Raw genomic sequence first — 24,689 nt, 5'->3', positions numbered from 1 at the left:
AGATAGATATAGATAGATAGATAGATGATGATAGATAGATAGATAGATAGATAGATAGATAGATAGATGATAGATAGATAGATAGATAGATAGATAGATGATAGATAGATAGATGATAGATAGATAGATGATAGATAGATAGATAGATAGATGATAGATAGATAGATAGATAGATAGATAGATGATAGATGATAGATAGATAGATGATAGATAGATAGATAGATAGATCTTAGATGATAGATAGATAGATAGATAGATAGATGATAGAGATAGATAGATGATAGATAGATAGATAGATAGATAGATAGATAGATAGATAGATGATATAGATAGATAGATGATAGATAGATAGATAGATGATAGATGATAGATAGATAGATAGATAGATAGATGATAGATAGATAGATAGATGATAGATAGATAGATAGATAGATAGATAGATAGATAGATAGATAGATAGATGATAGATAGATGATAGATAGATAGATGATAGATAGATGATGATAGATGATAGATAGATAGATAGATAGATAGATGATAGATAGATAGATAGATAGATGATAGATGATAGATGATAGATGATAGATGATAGATGATAGATGATAGATGATAGATAGATAGATAGATGATAAATAGATATAGATAGATGATAGATAGATAGATAGATAAATGACGACAACAACAACAACAACAACAACAACAACAACAACAACAACTTATTATTTGTACCCTGCCCATCTGGCTGGGTTTCCCCAGCCACTCTGGGCGGCTTCCACAGAGACCAAAAATACACTAAAATGTCACACATTAAAAACTTCCCTGAACAGGGCTGCCTTAAGATGTCTTCTAAATGTCAGGTAGTTGTTTATTGCTTTGACATCTGATGGGAGGGCGTTCCACAGGGCGGGCGCCACTACCGAGAAGGCCCTCTGCCTGGTTCCCTGTCACTTTGCTTCTCGCAGTGAGAGAACCGCCAGAAGGCCCTCGGCGCTGGACCTCAGCGTCCGAGCAGAACGATAGGGGTGGAGACGCTCCCTCAGGTATACAGGACCGAGGCTGTTTAGGGCTTTAAAGGTCAGCACCAACACTTTGAATTGTGCTCGGAAACGTACTGGGAGCCAATGTAGGTCTTTCAAGACCGGTGTTATGTGGTCTTGGTGGCCGCCCCCAGTCACCAGTCTAGCTGCCGCATTCTGGATTAGTTGTAGTTTCTGGGTCACCTTCAAAGATAGCCCCACGTAGAGCGCATTGCAGTAGTCCAAGCGGGAGGTAACTAGAGCATGCACCACTCTGGCGAGACAGTCCGTGGGCAGGTAGGGTCTCAGCCTGCGTACCAGGTGGAGTTGGTAGACAGCTGCCCTGGATACAGAATTGACCTGCGCCTCCATGGACAGCTGTGAGTCCAAAATGACTCCCAGGCTGCGCACCTGGTCCTTCAGGGGCACAGTTACCCCATTCAGGACCAGGGAGTCCTCCACACCCTGTCCCCCAAAAACAGTACTTCTGTCTTGTCAGGATTCAACCTCAATCCATTAGCCGCCATCCATCCTCCAATCGCCTCCAGGCACTCCCATAGATAGATGATAGATAGATATTGCCAGCCAGCCATTTGTGTTGGGTGGGAGGGGGAACGAGTAATGTTGAATCTTGTCAACAGCTTCTGACTCAGGCACCTTCTGGTTCTGAGCAGAAGTCCCTTTGCAGTCACACAGGCCCAGCTTCAAGCCTGCATGAGAAGAGGGATCTTTGATTTTAAATCCTATCAGCAAAAGTCACCTCTGGCAGACTGGATTACAGCACAAGGGATAGCTCCTGATTTCACAGCCTTGTCGTACTGCTTATATGAAAAGGCTGAACTTGAGAGAGGAGGGTTTGGATAGAGCCCCTGTTAAAAAGGCTCACAATCTTGGAAATGGTTTCCACAGAATTGCACACTCTCATACGCACTCCCACATCCAACTCTTCCTGGGTATAATTTTCTTCTTCTTAAATGCAAAGCATTAAGGAGACAAAAAACCAAAAACCAATAAAAGCCCTGCTCCTGAAAGATAAAAGGGACCAGGAGAATTCCTCGCCTTGATGCACATCTCTGTGCATTCCAATAAATTCTGGGCCTAGGACGGAGCAAAAGGCCTGAATGCGATCAGTGGTATTAAAGAACTGCTGGCTGCCGTTTTGAATAGGGAAGGAGTTGCGATTTGGCTCGTCTTCTTGCCATCTGTTCCTTGTCCAGGGGAATGTGTCTCTCTGATCGGTTGTTTTGGAGGGCTAGTTATAAATTGTTGCCTGTGGCATGTTTTTAGACATGGAGGACATCACTCCTCTGCTAAGCCGTCCTTTGGCCTGCTTCATGGCAAATCTACGGTACTCCGCGCCAGGAATTGTTGGCTATAAGCACAGCTTTTGACAAGCAGCATTTTGGCACTGCTTTTCTCCTGACTTAAGTTATCGAGTGCATGGGGGGCAGGGAAGAAGGGGGAGAGAACAACTTAAACTGGCTGAGGAAAAGCATTGGATTGCAATTTAGTTTTGTACAAGCAGAGGTGAAGCAACTGCAGCCACAAGGGATGTCAGTTTGAAGACAAAACATCCTATTATGGGGAAATAATACATCACATTTTCATGTGTCCCAGGGCTAGGAACCCAGTAAGGCTCACACAGACCTTTGTGTGAGAGGTACTAGCAGCTGCCTAAGATGTGATTTTGTGCTTGGAAAAGGTCACATGAAGTTGCTAATGATAAATATATTTATTAAATTGGAATTTTTATTGATGGCTGTAGCTGGACTCATATGGGTAAGATTGCAGCAAGTCATAGAATAGAATCATAGAATCATAGAGTTGGAATAGACCACAAGGGCCATCGAGTCCAACCCCCTGCCAAGCAGGAAACACCATCAGAGCACTCCTGACATATGGTTGTCAAGCCTCTGCTTAAAGACCTCCAAAGAAGGAGACTCCTTGGCAGCAAATTCCACTGTCAAACAGCTCTTACTGTCAGGAAGTTCTTCCTAATGTTTAGGTGGAATCTTCTTTCTTGTAGTTTGGATCCATTGCTCCGTGTCCGCTTCTCTGGAGCAGCAGAAAACAACCTTTCTCCCTCCTCTATATGACATCCTTTTATATATTTGAACATGGCTATCATATCACCCCTTAACCTCCTCTTCTCCAGGCTAAACATGCCCAGCTCCCTTAGCCGTTCCTCATAAGGCATCGTTTCCAGGCCTTTGACCATTTTGGTTGCCCTCCTCTGGACACGTTCCAGTTTGTCAGTGTCCTTCTTGAACTGTGGTGCCCAGAACTGGACACAGTACTCCAGGTGAGGTCTGACCAGAGCACAATACAGTGGCACTATTACTTCCCTTGATCTAGATGCTATACTCCTATTGATGCAGCCCAGAATTGCATTGGCTTTTTTAGCTGCCGTGTCACACTGTTGGCTCATGTCAAGTTTGTGGTCAACCAAGACTCCTAGATCCTTTTCACATGTACTGCTCTCAAGCCAGGTGTCCCCCATCTTGTATTTGTGCCTCTCATTTTTTCTGCCCAAGTGCAATACTTTACATTTCTCCCTGTTAAAGTTCATCTTGTTTGTTTTGGCCCAGTTCTCTAATCTGTCAAGGTCGTTTTGAAGTGTGATCCTGTCCTCTGGCGTGTTAGCCACCCCTCCCAGTTTGGTGTCATCTGCAAATTTGATCAGGATGCCCTTGAGTCCAAGAGGGGTCCATGCCTGTGCTCACTCTCAGAACTGTACTGGGAACAGAGGGTGGGGCGCAGAGGGAGCCCACAGTGTCTCTGGGTCATGCCTGACCCAGGAGTAGAACTGCAGTTGGGCACAAGAAAGCCGCCTCAGCAGCATCCTCTCGCAGTGGCATGCAACCAAAGAGAGGGGTTGCAAATTTGCTGCCAATTCTCCTCCCTCCACCCCTGGGTCAGGCTTGACTCGGGGGGCGAAGCTGCGTGGTGCTGTTCCCCCCCCCCAAAAAAAAAGTGCCACCGGGGGTGGTCTGCCCCCCCCCCCCAGCTACTGGGAAATAAGTCCTTTTTATTTCTGTTTTACAGCCGGAGAAACTGAGGATAAGAGATAGACATTTGTGCAACAGCTCCCTCAAATCTGTGGCAGGGACAGAATTTGAATCTAAGTGCCCTAAATCCATACTGCTTTGGGGAGAATTTTATTGAAATTGAAATTACTTTTCTTCTAAACAATGGTGCCTGTGTTGAAGGGGATCAGCCAAGACCCCCAGAATTTTTTCTGTGGTTCACGGGAAACAAAAAGTTTTAGATATGCTGCACTAGAGTATACCAGCTCTCACGGCAACAAAAAAGTGGGACAAGACTCCCCATAGTTAGAAATGCACCTGCTTTGCTGCCATATACCTGTCATATCCCAAAATGGTACATTCAGGAAACATTCCAATCAACTTCAATGATTAACAATTGACTCAAACTAGTGATTGGTTAAAAACTGGCAGTGATCCACCAGTTGTTGAGCTTTTTTTAGGAAGGAGGATGGCCCATTTCATTTTTTAGGGAGGGGGGCAACGGATCTACCAGTGATCTATCACAGACGTTCGGTGATCTTCTGGTAGATTGTAACAATAAATTGTAACAATAATTTTGAAAAGGTTATTTAAGTGCCACTAAAAAGCCTGATGCCATCATATTCATTATGACTGATGCCATAATATTCATTATGACTCCCCCCATTTTTATGTGATTATCAGTATTATAAATTGAGCTCCGTTTCCCCTGAAGTTCTTCTCCCATTCAGGATGTTAAAGAAGATTAGGAGCCTATGTGGTTAGCACTGAGCAGGCCACAAATCCAAAGTCAGCTGCTTTGACACAAGCACAGAAGTTCTTCAGTGTTACTTGCAATGTTGTTGCTGTGAACAAAGTGCCCAGTCTACTCAACCAAGCCGTCTTTTGTCCAGGGAGTAATTGCCATTACTGTCAAGAAATCAATGTCTTGATTATTTTTTGCAAACATACTATAGAGATGACCACCATCCAGTTCTAAAGCTTTTGCTTATTCCTAGGTGTGTTGGATTGGATGGGATGAATTTCCAACCAGGTCTCCCCAATGGCTTATTCTGGAGGTTGTATAAAGAGCTGGGAAGGGGAAACAGAATAATATTCATATACCAAAAGACAATTGGAGAGGACCTCTGGAAAACTGATGAACTTTTTCTGAACAGTTACAGATAGGTAGCCGTGTTGGTCTGCCATAGTCAAAACAAAAAAAATTCCTTCCAGTAGCACCTTAAAGACCAACTAAGTCAGAAATAGACTGGAAAGAGAAGCTGCTGAATTGCAACTCATTACCAAACTTAAAACCATGGAGAGACCTGGTCTGAACAAAGACATTGGATTCTTATCTCATTATACATGACAAAGCCATTTTTCACCTTCTCACCCCTTGCTTTTTCCTGTAAGACCTATTGCAGTCGTTAAGAGTCGTCAACAGGCTCATCACAGCTATCTGCCAATCACCCATTCCCACCACCCTCCTGAGTAATACCCCTCCCCACCTTCTCACTATATAGAAGGATCTGGCAACTTCTGTTTCAGTGTATCTGAAGAAGTGTGCATGCACACGAAAGCTCATACCAAGAACTAACTTAGTTGGTCTTTAAGGTGCTACTGGAAGGATTTTTTTTTGTTTTTTCTGAACAGTCACTGAGAAAATACATAACTTAATCAAACTGGGCCACAATGCAAGTAGCTGTAACCCACATTTACATTTGTTTTTTAAGTGTTTGACAAGGAGCTATGTTTGCCTGTATTTCTGAGTGAACCCCTCTTTTTGCATCAACTTTGCAAAGTAACAGTTGATGGCAATGAAGCCAGTGTATGCCGCCTGTTACCACAGATTAACTCCTTCCCATTCTTTGACGTCCATTAGAGGACCCTTGCTCTTTCTTCCATCTTATTCCTGATGAAATTGTATGATGGGGCTGAAGCAAGGCCTTCTCTGTTGTGGCACTCACTTTCTCAAATTCACTCCCAGGGCAAATCTACTCAACTACTTTTATAAGTAGCTTAACTTGCCAAGTAAAAAAATGTACTCATTTCAAAAATCCATTTGAAATTAAAGTTATCTGTTGCTGGGATTTGGACCTGCAGCTGTTTGGTAGTTTTAGTTGGGTTAATGGTTCATTTCTTTTTTAGTTTATGAGTAGTATTGAATGTGTTATTAAGCTTACTGAACGTATATGGTTGTATTGTTATTTTAAAGCAATGCCCTTTGGGTATCTTTTAAGTGGAAGAGTGGCTAATGAGCAAACTAAATTGAATAAATGTTTTGCTTTGTACCCTCTGAGGATCTGGAAAATGTAAGAGTACTTATCTCTCTTTCACACTGTAAGATACTAATTTTATAATTGGTAGAAGAGGAGCTGGAACAGCAGTTCCTCCAGTTTCGCAACTGACTTTCAGGATTTCACCCAGGGGTCAAGCGTGAGATTCGTCCTCCCAGCACACCCACAATGCATTCCCCCAAATGCTCTGGACAGCTGTCTTTTCTATCATCCACTTTAATTTGACATTTTGATTTTAAAGTAGAAATTTCAAAGGGTTTCCTTTCTGAGCCAAATTAGATTTAAGCAGCAGATACATGTAAGTCACTCAACTTAATAAAAAGAAAAATTAGAGGCAGATACAGGAGACTATAGGGGTGCGGTTGGAGATGTGGGTAAAAGCCTCAACGCCTAGGGCTTGCCGATCGAAAGGTCGGCAGTTCGAATCCCCGCGGCGGGGTGCGCTACCGTTGTTCGGTCCCAGCGCCTGCCAACCTAGCAGTTCGAAAGCATCCCCGGGTGCAAGTAGATAAATAGGGACCGCTTACTGGTGGGAAGGTAAACAGCATTTTCGTGTGCTGCGCTGGCTCGCCAGATGCAGCTTTGTCACGCTGGCCACGTGACCCGGAAGTGTCTCCGGACAGCGCTGGCCCTCGGCCTCTTAAGTGAGATGGGTGCACAACCCTAGAGTCTGTCAAGACTGGCCCGTACGGGCAGGGGTACCTTTACCTTTTTACAGGAGACTATGGCTTTTATAGAAGTAGCAGAGCCACAACTATTTCTCCCCCTGTCACCATCAAAATAGTCTTCTTCCTGCCGTTGAACCCGCAGAGAAAAGATGCAGATACGGGTATATTTTCCCTTCGGCTGTGCAGTTTAGGGAGAAGGGACAGGTGATAAATTAATTTTGGTTCACATTTTAATGAGAACCTTCTCTGTATTTTGCAATGCAGTTCTCTAATAAAATAATGTGTACAAGAATGTGTATATTTGGGACCAGTGTTCGTAGAATTTAATATATTCATGAATATAACGTAAAGTAGTGGTTTTTTATTAGGAAAGATTGCTTGCAAAAATGTGTATGTTATACAAAATACCGTTAAAATGTGCATATTTATGAGAAATGTGCACTTAACTCCTGATGGGTTTTCATAAGGACTTACAACTGAATGCAACAAATGCGAACTGAACTTAAGACTTGAGAAAAGAAGAAACTGAGAAAAGCTGAAAATGATTCATCCCCTTGACGAGAAGTGGATTAGAAGCAACTGATACATCTCATCTCCCAATGAAGAAGAAGAAGAAGAAGAAGAAGAAGAAGAAGAAGAAGAAGAAGAAGAGGAAGAAGAGGAAGAGGTCCTGAACTATAGAAATGAGAAACCTCGTTCAGCCCATGGAGCTTCTTTCCTTGTGGGCAGATCAGGGCTGGATCTAGACACGTCAAAGAAGCAATTTAGTTAAATACATTGTAAACTCATACAGGGAAGCCCAGAAGGGAAAGACAGGACTCCACAGCGCCATCCGGTGTCACAATGTTATATCGCATATAACCTTGGTTGTCTAACGCCTTAGTTGTCAAACAAATCGGCTCCTGAACGTCGCAAACTTGGAAGTGAGTGTTCTGGTTTGTGAACATTTTTTGGAAGCCAAATGTCCAACACGGCTTCTGCAGCTTCCGACTGAGTGCAGGAAGCTCCTGCAGCCAATCGGAAGCTGCACCTTGGTTTTTGAACTGTTCCGGGAGTCGAATGGACTCCCAGAACAGGTTAAATTCAAGCACTGTATATAAAACGCTTTTTCTTTACCAAGCTGAGTCACAGAAGTGGTTAGGACCAGGGGCAGAAGTGAGTGAAGCAAAGCATGTACCTCTTACCTTTGTGCAATAGGCTTCATTCCAGCAATGCGAACCCAGTGCTTTCTATACCCCCACACCCCTATGCACTGAGGCAAGCATGCAGTTTTACCACAGTTTGACACACCTGAGCCAGGCAAAAGCACTTGAGGAGAATGTGGGTTTGTGCTATAGCCTAGGGAGGAGGGGTACCCTGGAGAGAGTCCTGGAGGGCTCACCCCTGCTGTAATGTATAGTTGGGTCCCCCTCTTTTCTTAGGAAAATACATGTGGACACAGTGTTTTCTCAGCCTCGTGCTTTGTACCTGAAAGCTGTCTTCTTCCCATTTCCCCACTAGCACATGATCAACGCAACTCACCGAATTACCATAACCCAACCAACAAACACCCAAATCTATTCATAGCCTTGCATATGTTGCTAGAGATACTGATAAATATAGACATAGAAATATACACATACTTTGAGAAAATATGCCTCTAGACAGAAACATATTGTGCATATGCAAATAGCTAAGTGTCTGCCACTGAAGTTTTGCTCTTTAGCATTTGCTTAACTATATCTCTTTTCTACTTCTGTGCTTCCATCTGTTTACTCCCATCTAAAAAAAAGAGCCTTGCACTTATGAATATATCACTGCTCAATTTTTTTATAAAAAAAAAGGTGCAAAAATACAACTGGCAGGTGTAACATATGATATTGCTTCTGGGGAAGAAGAAAAAATAAAGACACAAAGGAGGCTATATCCACAATTTCTTACAAAGGTTACAGGAAATAGGTTTTATTCATTTCGTCTGAACTATGTTCAGTCCTGGTTAGATTTCAGGTCTGGTTGCTATACTTTAAAGAAATTGTATAATCCAGGCCTTGTCATCAGCTTTCTTAATTTATTTCCCTGAAATGACAGACCTGGCAAAGGCAGGCTAGCCTCTCAGATTTCTGGATTACACTGTAGCTATGGAAACAGGTGTTAAAGTGCTATGAATTTCAAGTTATACCAATACTCTGCACATCACATTCTGTACTGATGGTATGTTGTTATTTTACACGCTGACCAATGTGGTGGCTTCAATTTGGCTTGACTTAAGAAAGGTGGCGGACGCGGGTGGCGCTGTGGGTTAAACCACAGAGCCTAGGACTTGCCGATCAGAAGGTCGGCGGTTCGAATCCCCGTGACGGGGTGAGCTCCCATTGCTCTATCCCTGCTCCTGCCAACCTAGCAGTTCGAAAGCACGTCAAAGTGCAAGTAGATAAATAGGTACCGCTCCGGGGGGAAGGTAAATGGCATTTCCGTGCGCTGCTCTGGTTCACCAGAAGTGGCTTAGTCCTGCTGGCCACATGACCCGAAAGCTGTACGCCGGCTCCCTCGGCCAGTAAAGCAAGATGAGCGCCGCAACCCCAGAGTTGGCCAACCATAATGGTTCGCAAAAAAAAATTCTACAAACTGGAATTGCAAACAGGCGCTTGCGGGTGGTATAGTTTGCCATGTTGGATGTAACAGTACTTTATGGCCTGTCAAATACATTTTCATCAAACTGAGCACGGAAGAGGGGAAAGGAGCACACAACACTGGACCTTAATCATCTGACGCCTTGATTTGGAGGATCACAAACATTAGATCTGGTCCAGTACAAGGCATAAGTAAAAAGTGCTCTTATTAGAACAGAGAGTGTGAAGCTCCATGGGGCAGAGGGGGGTGCGCTAGTTTGGGTTACCCAGGGGTGACAGAGAAAGGTATTTCCATAATAAAAGACAATATTTTAGAGCGTGGTGCTAACAACAAGGTTGCAAGTTCGATCCCTGCATGGGACAGCTGCACATTCAGGGTCTCTTCCAACTCTACAATTCTGTGATTCTATGATTCTATTTTTATTAACATTACTTCATATGCTCCATTTCTCAATCCTGCCAATGAACATAACATTCTGAGGCTTACTCAGAGTAAGCCCTTCATCGATGCATTTGAATATATTTTCATGGAGATTATGAATTTGAAAACATAACTCCCAAGTGGTTCTCTTTTAAGCAACACCTTCATCAGATCCGAAAAGGTAGGAGAATTCATCTATCCCCAGAATTCATCTCTATCCTATTGCCAAATTGCTTTATCACTCATTATGTCTGGCTAGCACACTCTAATCTCAGGCAAAACTACGGGAGGAAAAGTGAGAGGGGAGCAGAAAGAGATTTTCAATAAAAAGTGTGGCTTCAGAAACACAGCCTTCCTGATATTTTGAAGCAACTAAATTCAAGATGTATTTCTTCCTTCATTTAAATTTATATAGTCTCCAGATACTGACATTGAAAAATCTAACAACGGTCCCCAAAATGTCATTTGGGATAGGGACACTTTTCGACAACGAACAAGATTGAGACCAGAACCGAGCAATTTGACCAGCCATTAGAAGCGAAAGACTTTCTAGCACGGGTGACCTTTCACAGGTTTCATCCTGGAGGTCAAAGGCTCAGTACCTCATCAGCCCTCCAATACCATTTAAAAAGGTAAGGAGACCTAATTTCCTTTCCCAGCTTTGGAAAACGTGTGCTGAGAAATCACAATGAACAGTAGGGGAAAAAATTATAATCTGTCACCAAGCATCAAGAGCTATGAAAGTCTAGTGAAAAGCAGGTCAAGAGAAATATAACCTAATCCATCTGTCCCAGGTATGCTGCATCAGACAAATAAGGCGGTGGCAGCAGCAGAGGTGGCGGTGGAATACCAACCATATTCAGCCATGCATTTACAGAGGGAGTGAAACCGTTGGAAGAAATCTTGTTTATTTTACCACCATTGCTTTTAAACGAGTGTAATCTCCCACATATACTAAATTGGCATGCACTTTTAGCATAGCAGAGACCATAACATAGGGCTTTATTATTGGATTAACTGAAAATGAGGTACTGTAAAATGAATTTTTGGAAAAAAAACAAATAAAAAAAAACCCTACAGCTTTATCATCAGATGACATCTGTGAATTCCCTAGGCTAATGATACTGTTTCTTTCTAGCTTTCCAGATTAAAATGTATTACTCACATGACACAGCAGGGCCTGCTGATTCCAGCAGGAATATAGCCTGCAAAAAGCTAGAAGGGGGGCTGAGTGTGGGGGGCGGCGGATTTCCAGGCATTAAGAACTGATGCCTCGCAATTGTTGTGAACAGACAGAATACCTCAGAGCTGCTGCCTCACTGCCAACCAAATGCTTTAAAAATCATGTATTTGCTCCAGAACTCATATGAATGGCCTATTATCTTCCATTTGCGTGTCAGCCCAGACCCTCCCTAGAGGCAAACGTGATTCTGTTAGGTCCAGTTAAAAATATCCCTAGCCACATAACACATAGTTTGCTCCACTAATTCCCCATTACTCTAGCCCGCGCTGCTTTCAGGCTAGAAGTCCCACAGGCTAAAAGGATGGATCATTAAATCCACTGCTCAATCAATCCCCCTTGCCTGCGTCGTCGGCTACATCACTGATTTAAGCAAGCCTGCTTAAGGGCAAAGGATAGGAGGTTCAGAAGACGCTGCACACAAATAATTTGTTCTTTTCATATCCTCTCTTGCAAGTGTTTGGCAAAGAGATAAAGGAATCAAGGAGGAGGGAAGTGAATAATTTTAGAGGCTGCCTCATAAACAGGCTTAGCTTTAAAGTGAGAGTGACAGCGGTTACCTGAGACCCCTCAGAAAGTTGCAGCTATCCCATTCGGGAAATTTAAGATGCCCCCTGAACTGTCATAGGCAACGTGTTAAGTGTCAGGGGCTCTTCCCCATAAAATGTCACCATCTCCACCTCGTGGGCGGCCTCTTTAAATAGCTTGCTTTATTTACGGGGCGCATAGTGTTAATGTCCTTCGGTTGCTCTATTTTCAAGGATGGAAAAGCAGTTGCTAAGCATTTCTAAATGACAGCCCCCGGGTTCATTAAAAATATGGCAAACATTTGCTAAGCTCATTAAGTGCAATTTTTTTGTGTGTGTATCAGATTCCTTCTCTGCATGTTCTGCATGACCAAACATCTATTAACCCTAATCCCATTGATGAGGCTGATATATTCAAACCAGCAATTAGACAAAACAAAAGGCTTATTTATTGAGAGATTCATAAATGGGCTTTTCATATTGGTCTAAGCTGTTCCCTTCCGCTAATCCCCACCTAGTAGAGTACTCCCTTTGTTTGATTATAGGTTGTCAGATTTAGGGATTCTGACTGAATCAAAATTTGAAGTAAACTAGAAATACACACTAATTACCTTAGCCAGGCACTCTTGCCTACTCTATATAAGCAAAATAAATGCTGCACAAATGAGAAATCTCCAAGAGGCTTATGGAAATTGCTACTCAGAAAAGTACACTGTTTACCAGAATGTTCCATTTCTGGCTTCTACTTTTTCCAAATTTGGTTGTCATTACCCCCAAGCCTCCTAGCCATAGCTCATCCTTTGCCCTATAAGCTACCACTGTTGAGCCCATTTCCAAACAAAGACTATGATGAGACAACCAAAATCACCATTACTGAAGTTGTGAGGGAACCTAAGTCACTTTCAGATTACTTTTTTATTAAAAAAAAAGGGGGGGGGTTACCAAGGTAAGGTGACATCAGCTATTGAATGAGCAACCGTTCTGTTTGTGGGAAGGTTACACAATTTTGTGTCAAAGACTGTAATTCCACACTTTCCAGTGCATTTTCTGTCACTTTCCTTGTTACAAAAATTTCGGTTTGGTCTTGGTTGGGAGTATGTTTGTTGTTCAAGAGTGCCAAATCAATTTTAATTGTGCAACCTGCATTTGTCAATAGGTGAATGAATCCCACCCCAAACTGCTGACATTCTGGAAGAGTTCCTAGTGACAAATCTGGGCGGCAGCATCTTGCCCTTCCATAGCATGCCACTGGGAGTGCAAGGGAAAAGCCACTACTCATTTGCAGAGTATATGTTCAGTCCCTCTTGTTTCCATATTAGTGAAATTAGAAAGGTGTTCCAAAGTTGCTTTAGAATTTCACTGAATCTCTTCAGAATTTTGGTGATTTGGGTGCTGAGCTTTATCGCAGTGAGGTTGCAATGGACGGTCTGTGTGTTTTGCTTTCCAGTAAACATTTCTGCAGCACTGTACAGCCTCCCAGGCTGCCAGATATGGGGGGACAGGGACCTTATGGGAGGAGTTACCTCAGATACCTTCCCCAGAGCTTTAATTCAGACACTGGAAGCCAAGGAGGTTGACTATTGAATGGCTGAGTTTGGGGCTGATTTTGTTCTCAAGGGAAGTGCTTTCTTTTGCCTTTAGGAGAAAAAAATATTTCCACATTGATTTCTTCAAAAGTAAAAGGATTTTGCTCAAAGTAATAAAATAGTAATGATGAAGGGCTGTCAGCTTCACAATAAGCAACCTCTCCACTTTTCTGTGCTTATAGGAAAGCCCAACTGAAGATGTCATGGGATTTCAGGAAAAGTGAACACCTAGGAAGGCTGCAGAGTGCAGAGCACTGGACTGATGAACCGTGGAATGAAAGGACTTTCACAAACACCCCTTGGCCACCTTGAAATTAAAGGAAGCAGCAGAAAACTCTGCACCCCACCCATGAGAATTTCAGATACTTGTAACCTCCCTTTTTGATAATTTTCATATGAAATTTCTTTTCTCATTAAATAGTGGGGAGTGGAGGTAAAAATAAAACGGAGAAGAAATTTTCAGCACAGCACTAGGCAGTGCTGGGCTAGAGGCATTCTGGTCAACTGAAAGCTAATCAGTCCAGGAGGCAGGGAGGAATAAATGAAAAATAAAAAGGATATGTTTGCTACATTATGGGAGGGATGACATATAAATCTGTTAATGCCTTTTTGCATGCAGGTTTCACATGCAAAAAGGCCTGTGGTGTTTTTAAAGCTATATTTGCTAACAGCCAGAAAAGATCTAGGAGCTATTTGGCTGCCTCAGGCACCATTATAAACAACCCTACACAATGTGATGGAACACACAGCCTCTCTCACAGACAACATTTTTCCTCAACATGTCTCTCTTCTCATTTACACTCATATTCAACAGCCTCAGCTTTGTTAACATTACCTTCCTTCAAACTGTTCAGGGCCTAATTAACAGAGCATCACTAGCTCTTCCAGTCTAGTTGTCAGGAAAAAGACCTCAGGATGGTTCAGTGTGAATTCTTTGGCCTACTGCTCAGAGAATGGCTCCCAGGGAACAAGGCAGCAAAACTGTAATGCCCCACATTTCTAATTCCTATGATAACAACAACACATTCAACATAGATGATTGCATGCATTTCTTTATTTTTATTTATTAAATTTATATTAAATTTAAATTTATATCCCACCCTTGTTCACAAAGGAACCCAGGGTGACAAAGAGTTCATTAACAAAAATACAATTAAAATCATATTTAAAATATTTAAAAGCTGTAAAAACATCTAAAGCACAATAAAACATCTGGACCAAATTTAAGAACTGCAGAGAGATCTGCATTGGCTCCCAGTACGTTTCCGAGCACAATTCAAAGTGTTGGTGCTGAGCTTTAAAGCCCTAAACGGCCTCAGTCCTGTATACCTGAAGGAGCATCTCCACCCCCATCATTCAGCCCAGACACTGAGGTCCAGCGCCAAGGGCCTTCTGGCGGTTCCCTCATTGCAAGAAGTGAGGTTACAGGGAACCAGACAGAGGGCCTTCTTGGTAGTGGCGCACGCCCTGTGGAACGCCCTCCCATCAGATGTCAAGGAAATAAACAACTATCCTATTTTTAAAAGACATCTGAAGGCAACCCTGTTTAGGGAAGTTTTTAATATAATGCTGTATTGTTTTTAATACTTGATTGGGAGCCACCCAGTGTGTCTGGGGAAACTCAGCCAGATGGGTGGGGTATAAATAATAAATTATTATTATTATTATTTTTTATTATTATTATTATTATTATTATTATTATTATTATTATTATTATTATACAACCAAATCATGTATCTGAAGAGGCTGAAACAGAAAAGTTTTCAACAGGCCTCTAAAGGAGTACAATGATAACTCCTCATAAGCATGAAGTTCCAAAGGACTGACTCCTCACAAACACAGAATGGACGCTGTGTGGTCAGTTCTGCAGATCAACTGCTCCTCTACGAAAGATGCAAAACCTTTAAATGAGTCGATAAACAGCATCAGTGGATCTTGCTGCTGCTCTCTCAACTTGCAGAGAGGCAGAGTTGCACAATCCTATATCACAAAACATAAACAGAATCGACATGGAAATCACCATCATCAGCATGAAAATATTTGCTTGCTGCTGCAGAGCATTATGCCTCCGAATATCCGTCGTTGGGAATCCCAGTTGGGCAGAAGGCTGTTGTGCTCCTGTCCATCTTGCAGGCTTCCCCCAGGCATCCGGTTGGCCACAGTGAGAACAGGATACTGAATTAGATAGGCCCTTGGCTTGATCCATCAGGCTCGTCCTATGCTCCTAGGAAAGAGCCAAGTATTGAAGCCATTAGTAAATTAGAGAATTCTCAAATAATTTCACCTGTTTGGGTATAAATGCTCCATCATACTAATCTAACTCTACTTAAAAGAGGGGCTTACATCTTCGTCACAGGAGGGGGGAAAGCCTGCATACTCCAAAAAGCTCAGTTATAAATGATCCAAATCCTTCTCTGCTAGATAGAAATTAATTCAGAAAATAATAATAATCTATATGTGTGAGTCCACACATCCCAGATTTTGAGGCTGACTTGGATATTCCTCCGCTTCTGTCACAGGAAACTTGAAACAAGAAAGAGAATTAACAATGTGCTTAGCTCTGAAAAAGCACTGTATTCTTTAAACTGGAATACTTCAAAACAGCTGTGTCTCATGCATGAGGAACTCTGAATTCTCTGTCTCATGGAAAGGAACCTTGGCATTCACTGTTCAATCCTATGCACTTTCACTTTCACTTGGTCGTAAGTTCCATCATGTTCCATGGGGTTTCCTCCCAGGTAAGTGGGCATAGGTGTGCAACACAAATTCTACATCATTATTTTATGAACAACATAAATTATTAAAATCAAGAAACATGTTAAAAAGATAAGTTGGGCAATAGATGACCTTATTCGGTGCTTTTTTCCTGGGGGGATGCAGAGGTACACATACCCCTAAACATTTTGTGAATCTTTGTACTTCTGTCCATTTACTGTACAGTGGTACCTCGGGTTACATACACTTCAGGTTACATACGCTTCAGGTTACAGACTCCACTAACCCAGAAATAGTGCTTCAGGTTAAGAACTTTGCTTCAGGATGAGAACAGAAATCGTGCTCTGGCGGCGCGGCAGCAGCGGGAGGCCCCATTAGCGAAAGTGGTGCTTCAGGTTAAGAACAGTTTCAGGTTAAAAACAGACCTCCAGAATGAATTAAGTACTTAACCTGAGGTACCACTGTATTTATTTTTCCTGATTTGAACTATAAAATGGTGGTTTTCTTGAGTCAAAATGAGAGTATCCCTAAACATTTTTTAGAAGGGGGAAAAAAAGCATTGACCTTATTTATCTTTTGTTTTTCTATTCTGAAATACTTCATGTTTGTTTTCAGAATTAATACCGGGGTGGGGGTGGTTAGACTATTGCAAACAAACATGTACTGATTGTCACAAACCGTATAGCTGTTGATAGTTAATACAAAGAAGCATATCTAGTAACACACGTTCGCACTGACCCATAAAGTCCCTTGCTGCTTCTTTGCTAGCCAAGGGAAGAGTGTTGCAGAATCTAAAATGAAAAGCAAATTCCACGCCTGCCTTTGCCTTGAGGGTGTCCTTGCCACACAAGACCTTACAATCTCAATTGCCTGATCTACCGGAGCATATGAAGCAAAATAACACTCAGGGTCACTTCAATCATTCATTCACCTTCAGGACATAATAAATAACAAATTGGCCTAAACTCACCTAGAGCTTTCTTTAAGATTAATCCAAATGGGGTGAGGCAGAGAGCAGAGGATGGGGAACCACATGTATTCAAAAACAGTGAGCAGGAGATGAATGGAATGTCTCCCTAGGCTTCCTTCTGTTTTGACTATATACAAGAAAAATTGCTCTTGGTGCCTGAGACACGGACGGTCCTTGTATGCAAGGGCTCAAGAACATGCTGCTTCCTGATTGAGGTATTTTGCCTAAGAGTCAGGCTAGAATTCTATCAAAAGAAATGAGTCAATGGAAATGAATAATCATGCTTTTCAACTTCACAAATCAAATTTGAGGGCTCATTTCCTTTGCAGAGACTTGGATCGGAATGCATGCCATGTGGATCTGTTAATTAGTTGCTTTCAAATTTGATCATCTATGATAAACCCTCATAATTGCTTCTTCTGTCATCCCATTCCACCCACCCACCCTCATCAAGTATCCTTCTTGACGTGTGTGGTAGTGGGGCATGGAATTGCAGCACCAAGAGCGCTCAGGCCTGAACCTAGGGCTTCCTTGCATGCGTCTTTGTCAGAGTGAAAGCACATGTTTTCAAGGAAAATCCTGCAATTGCTTCAAGTGAAATCATGTCCAAGTTTCCTCCTTCCTGGTCGTTCTCTTAGGGTCATATGATGCTATAGAACAGCAATACATGCTTTTCACAGGATCTTTCCAAATGTGCCTTCTGTTTGAAGAGTGCAGAACTTACAGGGCCAATTTATGCAACCTGTGAACGAGGACCACAAAATGTGGTCATTCTGTGCACATTCTGATAATAGACTTGCAACCCGCTTAGAATTGTGTAGAGGGAGCAACTGTACAAGCCAATACCTCCATAAGCCTAGGTAGATAAGGAAGCTGCCGTATTACATCGGACCACTGAAGCATCTAGTGCCGTAATGTCCACACAGATGGTCAGCAGCTGTCTATCTACAATCACTTGTTAAACAACTCAGAAGAGAGTCCCACTGAATTTAATGGGGCTAGCTCCCAGGTAAGTGGGGTCAGGATTGCCGCCTGTGTCATATAGGAACCTATTCTGTTCAGTATGGTGGGCTTTTTGTGTATGAAGCATTACCATGAAGACATGAGTGAACATGTGAAGAAGCCAGGAAGGAAATGAACAAGCTCTGCCCCCCCCCAACACACACACACCTCACATTCCTGTGGGGAGTCTCCTGTTTTTATGAAAGTTCCATGTGCATTTCAGAGCCCTGGAAATTTTAATACATGCAGGGAGCATCTACAAGTACAGAAGGCTTCCACCTTCAGAGGGTGAGTGGAAGGGTGGCAGGAATGGGGGGGTACAGCTGCCCCCCTTCCCCCTCATGTCATCCGTTCCCTGAGCACTTCATCATAACACATGATTAGAACGTATATCTCAACTACTTTGTCAAATGCACCTCTCTTTTTATCAGTTTCCATTCATTTCTAAGAGGCGGCGTCTAGCAACCAGTGAGCAAGCCATTACTTTAACATAAATATTTGAGGGTTTTCCTTGACAGTAATCTAATCCTACTTGTACTTGTGGAATGCCTTCCATCGGGCTCCATCCCCAAGGCATTTGACAGTTTACTTACAGTTTCAACAAACCATGCATTCATTTTGCTCTCTAACTCCTCTTTTTTAAACAGCAGTTTAACTGTTTCAAGCATTTGTTTGCGGGGTTGCAGGGTTAACATGTTTACAGCTTTTTAATCCAGGGGTTTATCTCCACACCCTGTGCAAGCTCCGGGTTACGGAGGGTAGTCACGACCTGCTGCTGCTCCTCTTCCTCCTCATTCTGACTACCTGCTTGTTTGACGGGCAGAGAGCCAATCAGCAAACAGACAGAATACCCTCCAGCTTTCCTCAGATGAAAATAGGGACATTCTATTCTACATCAGTATCACTGCTTGAGCATTTCCTTCTGGTCAAGTACAACAGTTATTAAAGGAAAGACACTAATTGAATGAAACGGTGGAGAAAGATTTGAGTTTTGTTTTTGTTTTGCTTTTAGCGGGGGGAAGGAAAGGCTTGCAATTGGGAATTCAGCGCTCTGCATGACAAAGTGAGAAACCGTGATGGTTTAAGGGTTTTCATGAAGGTCCCAGCATTTTCATGGCAATTGGAGACTATGAGACAGTGGCGTCTGTTGTTCCTCAATCTGGCCATCGCAGTTGTTGTTGTTGTTTAGTCGTTTAATCGTGTCTGACTCTTTGTGACCCCATGGACCAGAGCACGCCAGGCACTCCTGTCTTCCACTGCCTCCCGCAGTTTGGTGAGACTCATGCTGGTAGCTTCGAGAACACTGTCCAACCATCTTGTCCTCTGTTGTCCCCTTCTCCTTGTGCCCTCCATCTTTCCCAACATCAGGGTCTTTTCCAGGGAGTCTTCTCTTCTCATGAGGTGGCCAAAGTATTGGAGCCTCAGCTTCACGATCTGTCCTTCCAGTGAGCACTCAGGGCTGATTTCCTTCAGAATGGATAGGTTTGTTCTTCTTGCAGTCCATGGGACTCTCAAGAGTCTCCTACAGCACCAGAATTCAAAAGCATCAATTCTTCGGCAATCAGCCTTCTTTATGGTCCAGCTCTCACTTCCATACATCACTACTGGGAAAACCATAGCTTTTACTATACGGACTTTTGTTGGCAAGGTGATGTCTCTACTTTTTGAGATGCTGTCTAGGTAGTCTGGATCAAAGTGAGGGGCAGGTGAAGAAGCTGGCAAGTTGTAATGGTGAAGGGAAGGAGCACGTCCAGAGGGGTCTTGTCAGTGAAGCCCATGATGGGGGGTGGGCCCTCAGGAATGGCTGGCCAGGCTGAACATTAGGGCAGACCCACAGCATGCATTTAAAGCACATCCAATCCACAGTTAAGGCACATGAACTCCCCCCACCCCAAAAAAAGAATCCTGGGGCTGTAGTTTGCTATGGGTGCTCTGGCCTTACAGAGATAGCTAGATTCTGAAGCTAAGCCTTAACGTAAGAAGAACCTGCTGTCTCAGGCCAACGGCCCATCTAGATCAGCATCCTGTTCCACCAATGGCCAACCAGATGCCTGTGGAAAGTCCAAAAACAGGACCTGAGCACAGCTGCACTCTCCCCAATTTTGATTCCCAGGAACGGGCATTCAGAGACATGCTGCACTAAATTATATGAAAAGCTACTTTAAAAACTGAAGCACAAAAATGAAACACCCAGGGCACCATCCAGCCAAAGTTAAGTGCCCAAGTCGAGTTCCAGTGGTTTCCCTGAGAGAGATTAAATGCTGTGCTTAACTCTCCCTTGAAACCAATGAGACAGCAAAGTGTAGAAAATTGACTGAATTATATTCAAGTATTATTGTAAGAGCCAAATTACACTTAAAAACCCTGATTTTTATTTATTATTAGAGATTACACACACACAAAAATGATTCCCGAAACACAACATTAAGACAGATGTCATTGAAGCAATGCTAAGCTTAAATCAAAAGTTTGGAAATAACATCTTGGTTTGATCATATTTCTGGAAATAATAGGTTAGACAAGGAAAAAAAGAGAGAAAAATAACAGGATTTATATGACATGTTTTGCCAGATATGAGTCTAGTCTGTTAAACCCCAATGAGTCAAGGAGGCTCCTATGACCCAAGAAATCCTATGCAGTTGTCCTTTGATTTGCTATGTCTTCTCATTTAAATGCACAAGTTTCTAGATCTTCGCCATGCTGGCATTTTGCTCCTCGGAAAGACAGAACAAAATGGCCCACAAAGGTCTCATTCATGTTGAATCAGTCTCTGCTGAAATCACAAGTGACCTGTTAGGGGCTGAAGACGCAGCAGGGGTGTTGCCAGTCAACTGGCTTAGCTTTCCACCAGTTTGAGCCTGAATTATTAGTAGATAACATAGCCAGCTTTAAGAAATTTGAGTGCTTAAAAACAAAAGAAACAAAAATTGAAAAGGGGAGCCATAAAATAATTCGGAATCCATAACAATCACATCCCGAATACCAGTAGAATCATAATTCAGCTTAGAAACAGGCATTGACGCTAAGGTTTCCCCCTCCTTCTCTTCAAAGCAAGTTCATGGGGAGTTACACATTAACAACCAGCCCCTGTTGTTGCTAATGGGATTTGTGCACCCTGCTTTGAAAACGTAGCCCTTTAGGCTGCGATACAGTTAGCATACCAAAGAGCGGCTTCCAACAGCCAGCGGCGGGGGAGTAGAAGAGGAGGAGGAAGAGCGGACACACAATTAAAATGCCATGTCTTCTGAATCAATAAGAATTGATTCAAAAATAAACACCCAGGCTTAATCTATTAAGGTCAGAGAAAATCAACCCTTTTGTTAAAGACCACTGAGAAAATCATGCTGACCCCTTTTTGTTTCCTGTCACACAGATAGGCGTTTTCGACAAAGTTGCAGCCTGCAAAACCTCACAGCTATACAGTGTGCAACGATGCCTTTTCGTTTCAAAATGACATCTGCTGCCACAGAATCTCTGATTGCTTATTGGGTCATCTGTGGACAAACTCACTCCACATTAGTCCATTAGTTTTAGTAAATAAGACAAAAACCTCACACTTCCCTCCCCATGGATTCTCAGGTAAAGAAAGCCTGTGGGCCTTGTTAGTTAAGCTTCTACGCAACAGGAGAAGTGTCTGTCTTCCTCCCCTGTCCAGAAATTCACCCTCACCAAAGCTACCGAGCATCCCAAAGCAGGGTTAGGCACCATCTTGACCCAATATCAGGATTATTGGGTAAAGTATGTAGGTGGAGTGCCGGGACGTGGGTGGTGCTGTGGGTTAAACCACAGAGCCTAGGACTTGCCAATCAGAAGGTCGGAGGTTCGAATCCCCGCGATGGGGTGAGCTCACGTTGCTCGGTCCCAGCTCCTGCCAACCTAGCAGTTCGAAAGCACATCAAAGTGCAAGTAGATAAATAGGTACCGCTCCGACGGGTCATGCTGGCCACATGACCCGGAAGCTGTACGCCGGCTCCCTCGGCCAAGAAAGCGAGATGAGCGCCGCAACCCCAGAGTTGGCCACGACTGGACCTAATGGTCAGAGGTCCCTTTACCTTTACCTTTATGTAGATGGAGTACAGAATTCACACAAAGCACACCTGTTAAGAGTGGCTTGACGCCACAAGCATACCCCTCCCCACTCTCATTTCACATTTCTAAAGGCTCTTTGCTGCCCAATGCATGTTCTCTTGTCGGGATTAGCAGTCACTTTAAAATATTTGTGATTCTGTAATGAACCCCAACCCTTCCTCCTCCTCCTCTCTCAAGAGTTTTCAGCTGCTCCCGACAGCCAGCCGTCCTTTCCCTGTTTCACAGAGGGAAACTCTGCCTGCCATTGAGGCAGAGTGAAGAAGCCACATCAGGCATCCAATTTGGGATGTGACGAAAGGGCAGGGAATTGTTGAGTTATTTAATTTATTGTTGTTTCTTTCCTACAAGGTGTTGGTGGGATTTGGCTGGCCTTGAATGGGGGGGGGTGGCATTTGCTTCTCTGCGTCAGGCAGCAAAATGAATTGGGCCAGCCCTGGATCACTCCATACTAACAATTTGACAAAACCATTATCCACCCAACTCACTGGTTTGCCAGAAAGTTCACAAAGTAAAAGCCAAAAGGTGGCATTTATTTCACCACCCAGTTTGCCGTGAACTTCAGAGAACCGTTTCTCTGGCTCTCTGTGATAAAATGGAAAATATAAGTCTAGCCTCTACATATTGCTAGTTGAAGAGATTCTCACTGTGAATTCATTTTGTTAAGGTTGGATAAGAGACTTCAAGCCAAGTAGAAAACTAATGGCATTTTGATTGTACTCTAATTTTTCAAATGTGCATTATTTAGCCGGTAGCCCACGATGGCTCTTTACTTCTGCTTTACTTCTCAAACCTGTTTGAACAAAGGGACCTTTAAAAACCACAATGAATGGATATTAACAAGGGTACAGATTTATTATGGAGTTATAATAGTGAATAAATGAGCAGAAAAATAATATGCAATGAAAAGGATAACTATGCATGATGAGCTATTGCTTTTCAAACATTGTTAAGAGGTGTTCATTTATTTCTGTTAATCACAGACAGACCTAGATCACATTATAGCCTTACAGCCATCAGGCTTTCAAGTTCAAAATCAAGCTCCCCCCCCCCCCCCCGCTTTCTCTCTCTCTCTTTTTTTGACATTCTCAAGGAGTAAAAATGCACCTGTACACTCAAATCAATCAAGGCTCATTTGTATAGCCTCATGCTGGAAAACACACTGAATTACAGAGCTATATAGGGGTTTTTTCGGGGGGAGAACTGTGCCCTACAAATAATAGACAAATGTATGAAAACAGATCTCACAGAAGCAATTTGTTAACAGCCACAGAACATTAAACCGCAGAGACCAACACAGTTTCTTTACCCTTAAATAAAGGCATTGCAAATTGGTCTCAGCTCATTCCATACTCGTAAACTCCAATTGTAAACAACTACAAGGCTTGTTATATTCTCTATGTAAATGTCAGCACAGGGAACAGTGCTCAGGATCAGCAGATGGTCAGATGGTTTGCACCGGACAGACTAAAGGTGTGTCCACATTAGCAGCTTAAATGTCATTAAAAAGTCATTTCCCCCCATTGTGTTTTAAGTCGCATTTGCACAGTTTTGTTGACATCAGAGAGGGGGCAGGGGTGTATTCACCTGATGGTTGGTTGGTTGGTTGGTTGGTTGGTTGGTTTCCCACCTTTTCCCCTGGCAAGGACTTATGTGCACTGTGCCCCTGAAACACCTCCCCACACTCTGGTAATTCCTATTCATGAAGTTGTTGTTGGCACATGCACAGCAGTGCACAACATTCTGAACCACAAAGTGATGGTGCCTTGGATTTTCTTTTTTTTTATATAAATTTTTTATTAAAGTTTCCATAATTTTTATAACAGCAAAAACAAAACAAAACAATACAATAGACACAACAAACAAAAAACAAGTACAACTTCAAATCTTATTTTCTTATAATTTACCTCCCCGACTTCCTCATACCTCCCCTTTCTGTATTCCAATTTCTAATCAATTATTCAGCAAATCCTTCCCTTATTTTAACTTAATTTTAATCTTACTTATTCTCTTTAACTTGTCCATTACCGCTGTTAACCACTTATTTTCTAATCCAGCATCATTTTAACATTCATTAATTTTACAATATTTCTTTAAATAGTCCTTAAATTTTTTTCCAATCTTCTTCCGCTGTTTCTCTTCCCTGGTTTCGGATTCTGCTCGTCATCTCTGCCAGACCCATGTATTCGATCACCTTTTCTAATCTGATTGGAGCTGGATTGAGGGAAAGCACATCAAACAAGCAGTATTTGTCAATAAACTACAGCAATTTATTTATTTATATGCCACCATTTATATGCCACCCTTCATTAAAAAAAAAAATCAAAGCAGTTTGCAACAAATACACACACACACAAATGTAAAAAGTCAATCAATATGGAATGTAAGTAATGTGTGAATGTGGCCTCAACAACGCATAGTGAGAGATCGCTGGGTGCAGAGGAAGCAGTAATGTGAAGACAGCCTCGATCTAAGGGCACAAGTTTTATAATTATGATTATTAATTATTTATTAAATACTGCCCTTTATCCATAAATCTCAGGG

This window comes from Podarcis muralis, chromosome 11 (genome assembly GCF_964188315.1).
Source record: "Podarcis muralis chromosome 11, rPodMur119.hap1.1, whole genome shotgun sequence".
NCBI classification, from domain to species: domain Eukaryota; kingdom Metazoa; phylum Chordata; class Lepidosauria; order Squamata; family Lacertidae; genus Podarcis; species Podarcis muralis.
The sequence above is the reverse complement of the archived record's forward strand: the minus strand, read 5'-3'. Positions refer to the sequence as shown.